Genomic DNA, 6,745 nt, shown 5'->3' on the forward strand with positions numbered 1-6,745 from the left:
ATAGGAGAAAATGGAGACCCCATAGCACACCCATGTTTCTGCCTATAATATTGGCCCCCATATGTGAAGTAGGTTGACTGCAGGCACAGTTTCAAGAGTTGACACAGTTGTTCTTTTGAAAGTCATGCTGCTCAGAGTGGTGTTTGATTTTAAACTTTAACCGCTTCACACTCGGCTGTCAACCGCTCCAGTGAGAGCTGAAGATCACAGCACGATGACACCAACAGGACCACATCTGCAAACAGCAGTGATGGAATCCTGAGGCCACTGAACCGGAATCCCTCTGCCCCCTTGCTGCACCGAGAAATTCTGTCCATAAAAGTTATGAACAGAATCTGTGACAATGGGCAGCCCTGGCGGAATCCAACTCCCACCCTGAAGGAGTCCGACTTTCTACCGGCAATGCAAACCACACTCTTGCACCGCTTGTATAAGGACTGAACAGCTTGTAACAATGGGTCCCCGATGCCATACTCACAGAGCACACCCCACAGTGTACCCTGAGGAGCACGGTCAAATGCCATCTCGAAGTTCACAAAACACATGTAGACTGGATGGGCAAACTCCCATGACCCGTTGAGGACCCTAGTGAGGGTTAAGAGCTTGTCCAGTGTTCCACGGCCAGGACAGAAACTGCACTGTTCCTCCTGGATCTGAAGTTCGACCAAGGATTGGCCTCAATTCTCCAGTACCCTTGAATAGACCTTACCAGGGAGTCTAAGGAGAGTGATGCCCCTGTAGGGTTCTAAAGGCTAAGTTTAACTGCCCTTGACTACAATATATTTAAATAAACAGGTTCTCTCTTTTTTGAGCTAAATTACAGCCATGTGACCGAGGTAACTGTGCGTAGATTGTTTAATCAGTGACATGAGACGTTAATTTTCTTTGACCCATCAGAATAAATGTGGTCATTTATTGAACAGAATCATCAAAATGTACAAGTGATTAGCTGATCTGGTTCTGATTAATAAAACTTGGCACGTTTTACTTAATAAAAACAACAGACATTTCTGAAGGCATCTAGATTAATTACTGGCAAAATAGAAGAGTTTAAAGATTGGAAATGAAGGAGTTTAAAGAGGAGGATTAGATGGATGAGGCAAAGTGTGTTGACTAGGAATGGCACCATTCATCCGACCCCAGCTCAGCCCCGGTACACTAGGTGCGTGGCGACTCGTACCTTAGACGGGATACCTCCGCTCAGGAAAAGGAGTCCATTTCAACGCTACCTTTCAGCGTCTCCGGCAAGGATGGCTGAGAATCGTCCGAAGTAGTGACGGTACTCCGTTCAATGGTCAAATCCATCAGCTATGGATTAAATCTGAAAGTTCCTTAAGAACCCTCAGGAAGACTTCAGTCAGAGATTCCACTCAGACGTGGAGGACTCCATGAAAGACTGAAGAAGACTCCGGTCCAGGACTCCAGAAGACTAAAGACCGACTCCAGACTGACAGACCCAGTTGACCTGAGAAGTTCTAGGAAGTGTGGACTCTTAAAGAGTTCTCACTTACGGTCAACTCAGGACTTCCTGATTGGTTGAAGCAACCAACAGGGGGTGGTTCTAGTGATGTCAGAGGGTCATTACAAGTCAAGAAAACAGCAGGAATGTTTTAGAAACGTCCCATACAGACAAAAGACATGTTATGGCGAAGTGGGAGGAAGAGAGGCCAGTAGCTTCTTGTTTACCGTCTGCTAGGTTTAAAAACACGACACTTAGTTCTAATAACTTCTTTCTGACTTTCAACCGACATCACTACTTCTCATTTAGACAGAAGATCAAAAATGCATAATTACTTTGTAAAATAGACATTTAACTTGATTTCTAATTTAAATAAGGATTAAAAATATCATTAATACTGTTTCACAGTTGATTTAAAATGACTGGTTCACTTCAACATTTAGAAATGGTATGAACTAAACACACTTTTGATTTATCAAGATATTGTAAAATAGTGATGATAATATAAAAGAAGAGTGTTTGTCAGGATTTGCTAGGAAGGAGCGAACCCAGAGTGCAGAAAAGGGACTCAACTCGGCAGAATACAAAAATAGGATTTTAATGATAAATAAAGGTGCAAAATAACAAGCTGACGGGGCAGCAAAACTTACATGAAATAGGAAGGAGGCACGGGAAACTCAGGAGGACTCAGGAGACACGGGAGACTCAAGGAACCAGGAAGACTCAGGGGGGAACACAGGAGACCCAACGAGTATGACGCGACAACGAACAAGACTGAACAAACTGCTTAAATACAGGGACAAGACGAGACATGATTACAAACAGCTGGGACGAGACACGGGTGGCACTAATAGAACTAATGAGGGAGCACGAGGAAACACAGACACAAACCGGGCCACAGAAAGGTACCATCCTTACAGTGTTCTTTCAATTGATTACTTCAGGATACAATTAGACAGTCTCTGGATGAGCTAATTTGTATTTCTGGATTCATATCAATGAAATAACAGTTCCTGTCCCATGAAGGTCCTCAGAGGCAGGTTTTGGTTGGAGGCCGAGTTCACTACACCCCTGTAATTGGATCACACCCTCCGGTCCCCCTTTTTGAAGAGGGGAACCACTACCCCAGTCTGCCAATCCAGTGACACTGTCCCCGATGTCCATACAATGTTGCAAAGGTGTGTCAACCAAGATAGCCCCATAACATCCAGACCCTTAAGTAAATCAGGGCGAATCTCATCCACCCCCGGAGCCTTGCAACCATGGAGATTTTTAACTACCTCTGCAACCTCAGCCACAGTTATGGACAGACCAACCCTGAAGTCCCCCAACTCTGCTTCCTCCATGGAAGACGTGCCAGTGGGATTGAGAAGGTCCGAGAAGTATTCCTTCCACCATCAGACAACATCAGTGGTTGAGGACAACAGCACCCCACTTACACTGAACACAGTGTTGGTAAAGCGCTGCTTTTCCCTCCTCAGCTGCCTGATGGTTAGCCAGAATCTTCTCGAAGCTGACCGAGAGTCATTATCCAGGGTCTCACTGAACTCCTCCCACATCCAAGCTTTTGCCTCAGTAACAGCCAAGGCTGTGGACTGCTTGGCTCCCCAGTACTACTCAGCTGCCTCCCAAGTTCTACAAGCCAACAAGGACAGATAGAACTCCTTCTTCAGCTTGACAGCCTCCCTAACCCAGGGTGTCCACCCCTGAGTTCAAGGATGGCCACCACGAGAAGCACAGACAACCTTGCGGACACAGCTCAAGGCAGCCACTTCAACAATTGAGTCACAGAACATGGCTCACTCAGACTCAATGTCCCCTGTCTCAGCTGGGATGCAGTTAAAGCTCTCCCGGAGGTGTAAGTTCAAGATCTTCTGACGGGTTTTTCTGCCGGGCGTTCCCAGCAAACCCTCACTACATGTTTGGGTCTACCAGGTCTGTCCGGCTTCTTGCCCTGTGTCAAGTGATGTGAATTTCAGGTGATGTATGAAGTCAGTTCTCATGACCTAAAATAAGGTTAAGAGCAGTATAAACCACAGATCCCTGAGTATGTGTTCTGAAAAAGCAAGAAAGGTTTATTTACTGAAACAAATCTATATAATAATATGTAACAGTGTGAAGTCTTTCTAATATACTATGTGTTAAGAGTGTGAAATCCTATGAATTAAGACTTAATCAATCAATCAGCTAGCTAAAATAACATCATTGCTGGACAACATCTCCCACCCCATGCATGAAGCTGTTGCTGAACTGGAGAGCTCGTTCAGTGACAGATTACTGCATCCTAAATGCACAAAGGAGCGTTACCGCAGGTCCTTCCTCCCAGCAGCTGTTAGACTCTACAACCATCACTGCTCCCAACAAACTCTATAAGGATTAAATACATGCTGACCTCTGCTAAAACACACATTCTGCCTGTAATACTGTACTGTAAATAGTCTGCCATTCTCAATGTTCCAATACATATTGAACATTATTATTGATAGTTTATCTTATTTCTTATTTATTGTATTGTTTATTAACATTTTAGGAACTTTTGTGTGAAATCTTTTTATCTGTTGCTGCTGTTGCTGCTGATACACTGAAATTTCCCATCAGTGGGACAATAAAGGCTGTTTCAATTCTATTCTATTTTATTCTATTCTATTCTATTCTATTCTAATGTTGAAGACATTATAGAGCTTAAATTAAGAGATTATTGGGAAATCTTATATTGAAAGTGAATTAACTTTAAATGATTAAGAATAAATGAATTAGTTACTGACTAAAAGTGAAGAGAATTGATGGTCAAAAGGTCAAGTTAACAGCTTAATATTCGTGTGTGTCAAGTCACCACAGGAAGTGGAAGTCTGAACATATGGCCAGGCCAGGAGGAGGAAAAAGAGGAAGTTATCTGTAGAAAAAGCAGAAGCTATCTACAGAAAAAAACAGGAACAAGTTACCTTAAGTGAAGAGGTTCTCTCAGAAAAAGAGGAAGTTCTCTGCAGAAAAACAGGAAGACAGACCTAGTGGCAGTCAAAGATAATTTAGCAATGACAGTGACGTTGAACTTGTGATCTGACATTGTAGAATAGTCCATATCCAGGACTGTTGCTATGCAGAAATTACGCAATAAGCAGACAAATATATAAAAAGGCTCAGAATTAACGATTGGGGCTGAAGCACTTGGAGAGATTTAAAGGACAGTTCATTGACGCATTTCGTAGTTACTGAATGAAAGGGAACTTGAAGATCCGAAGAGGAAAATAATTTTTCTCAGCTCAGCCCGGACCTGAAAGCCAACTCAAGTTTCCAAGATTGGATTTTATTGAATGCAGTATGAAATATTCTACAAAAGCAACTGAGGGATAATTGTCACCAGCTTCATCAGTCAAGGATCCCCTTTGACAAGGGTTTTTTGAGAAGAGATGGTATGACACATACTAATAGCTGTCCTAAAATAAAATTTAAAAAATCAAATTCACTTATAGCTATATATACTAGTAGAATGTTAGAACTCTTGACAACATATTGTTATGGGGATTTATATGTTATATTAAATTAGGTATTTTTAAAGTCTTAATACTTTTTAGGAGAGTTTCCCTATTTTTACTGCATTATGGGATTCTGAAGATGCCTTTGTATTTTTTGATTTTTCTCTTTTTTGTTTGATGGAGTTTTTGAACACACTTTAGATTTTTACTTTTTAATTAATTAATTTATTTATTCCAACTAAACTTAATTTTTTTTACTTTTTTTTATTTTTCCAACTAAACTTAATTTTTGATATTTCACTCCAGAGGATTCTGGGAACACGAGGTAAACTCGAGATGCCGGCTGACGGCTCATGGAGTCCAGTAACGATCTTGGCTTTCTGAGTGTTCTCTGGGGTCTTAGAGCAGCAAAATTCTTCCCCTGAACCTAATCACCTTAACTTACTTTGGCTCAACAGAGTGAGGTTTAATATATCTCTATTTTTCCTCAACAGAGCTTATGGATTTATAATTTTCTGTTTTTACTCATCGGAGCTTTACAGATATATAATTCTTTGGTTCAGCTCATTGGAGCAAAGGAATTACAACACGATTGGAATGTTTTGCCCCTTGGACATCAACCAACAGTCAACAGAAACATCTTTCAAGTAACAAGTGGAATTTTGACTTTGCTATGTCCAAAATTTTTCAGTCAGGTCAACTGGACAGGTTTTTTTTTTGTGCTAAAACGTTTCCCCTTTGATCCAGAAGGCTTCATCAGTCAAGGAAACAAAACAAAACTGATTCTTCCCCCAACAGCTTACTCCAAAGTAGAACAAACCAGTTTTGCTTGTAATAAGATGGAAGACGAAATGTTTCAGCACAAAAAACAGAAACTGTCCAGATGACCTGACTGAAAAATGTTGGCTTGTATACCTGGAATATTGAGCATGGACTTTGTTAACTTTGCTATGTAACCGAATAATCACTATGGATTTCTGCTATAACGCTTTTCCCCTGAAATCATTAACTAAAGCAAAGCATAAAATGTAAGATTCTGGACTATCATTTCACCACTTTGTGTTCATGGATTTAAGAAGTTGGGTTCAATTCTAACAAAAACAGAGGTTTTCAAAGGTTTTTCTCAGCTTTGATTATAAACAACATCCTGGAATCTTATTCCTAGATTCTAAAAATAACCAGATCAGTAAGAAAAGCCATTCTACAACGAAGGTGGGCGGCCGAGCATGCAAGTTTCCCCGTGATCAATGATCCAACCCCGGCTACTAATGCCCCTTTTCCATTAGTACCTGTAGTACCGGTACAGCACGGCTCTACTCTACTCGGTACAGGTTGTGTTTCCATTATGCTTTCAGTACCGGTTCCAGTGGGCGGGGTTCAAATTGACGTCACCACCTCTCACCAGCTGGTGGCGCTGAGACGCAGAAACTGTTTTCAGTACAGGTTGAGAATTTATGTTATTTTGAAGTTGTGTGTATGTATGTATGCATGTATGTGTGTATGTACATGTGTATAAATACATATATATATATACACACATATATATATATATGTATTTATACACACACACACAAATATATATGTACACACACACAAATATATATGTACACACATATGTGTATATATATATGTGTGTGTATATATATATATATATATATACACACACACACACATATATATATCATATGTGATATATATATATATATCACATATGTATATACACACAATTATGTATATATATATGTATATATATACACATATGTATTTATATACATATATGTATTTATATATATTCATATATATTTATATACAT

This window comes from Nematolebias whitei, chromosome 10 (genome assembly GCF_014905685.2).
Source record: "Nematolebias whitei isolate Nwh7 chromosome 10, NemWhi1, whole genome shotgun sequence".
NCBI classification, from domain to species: Eukaryota; Metazoa; Chordata; class Actinopteri; order Cyprinodontiformes; family Rivulidae; genus Nematolebias; species Nematolebias whitei.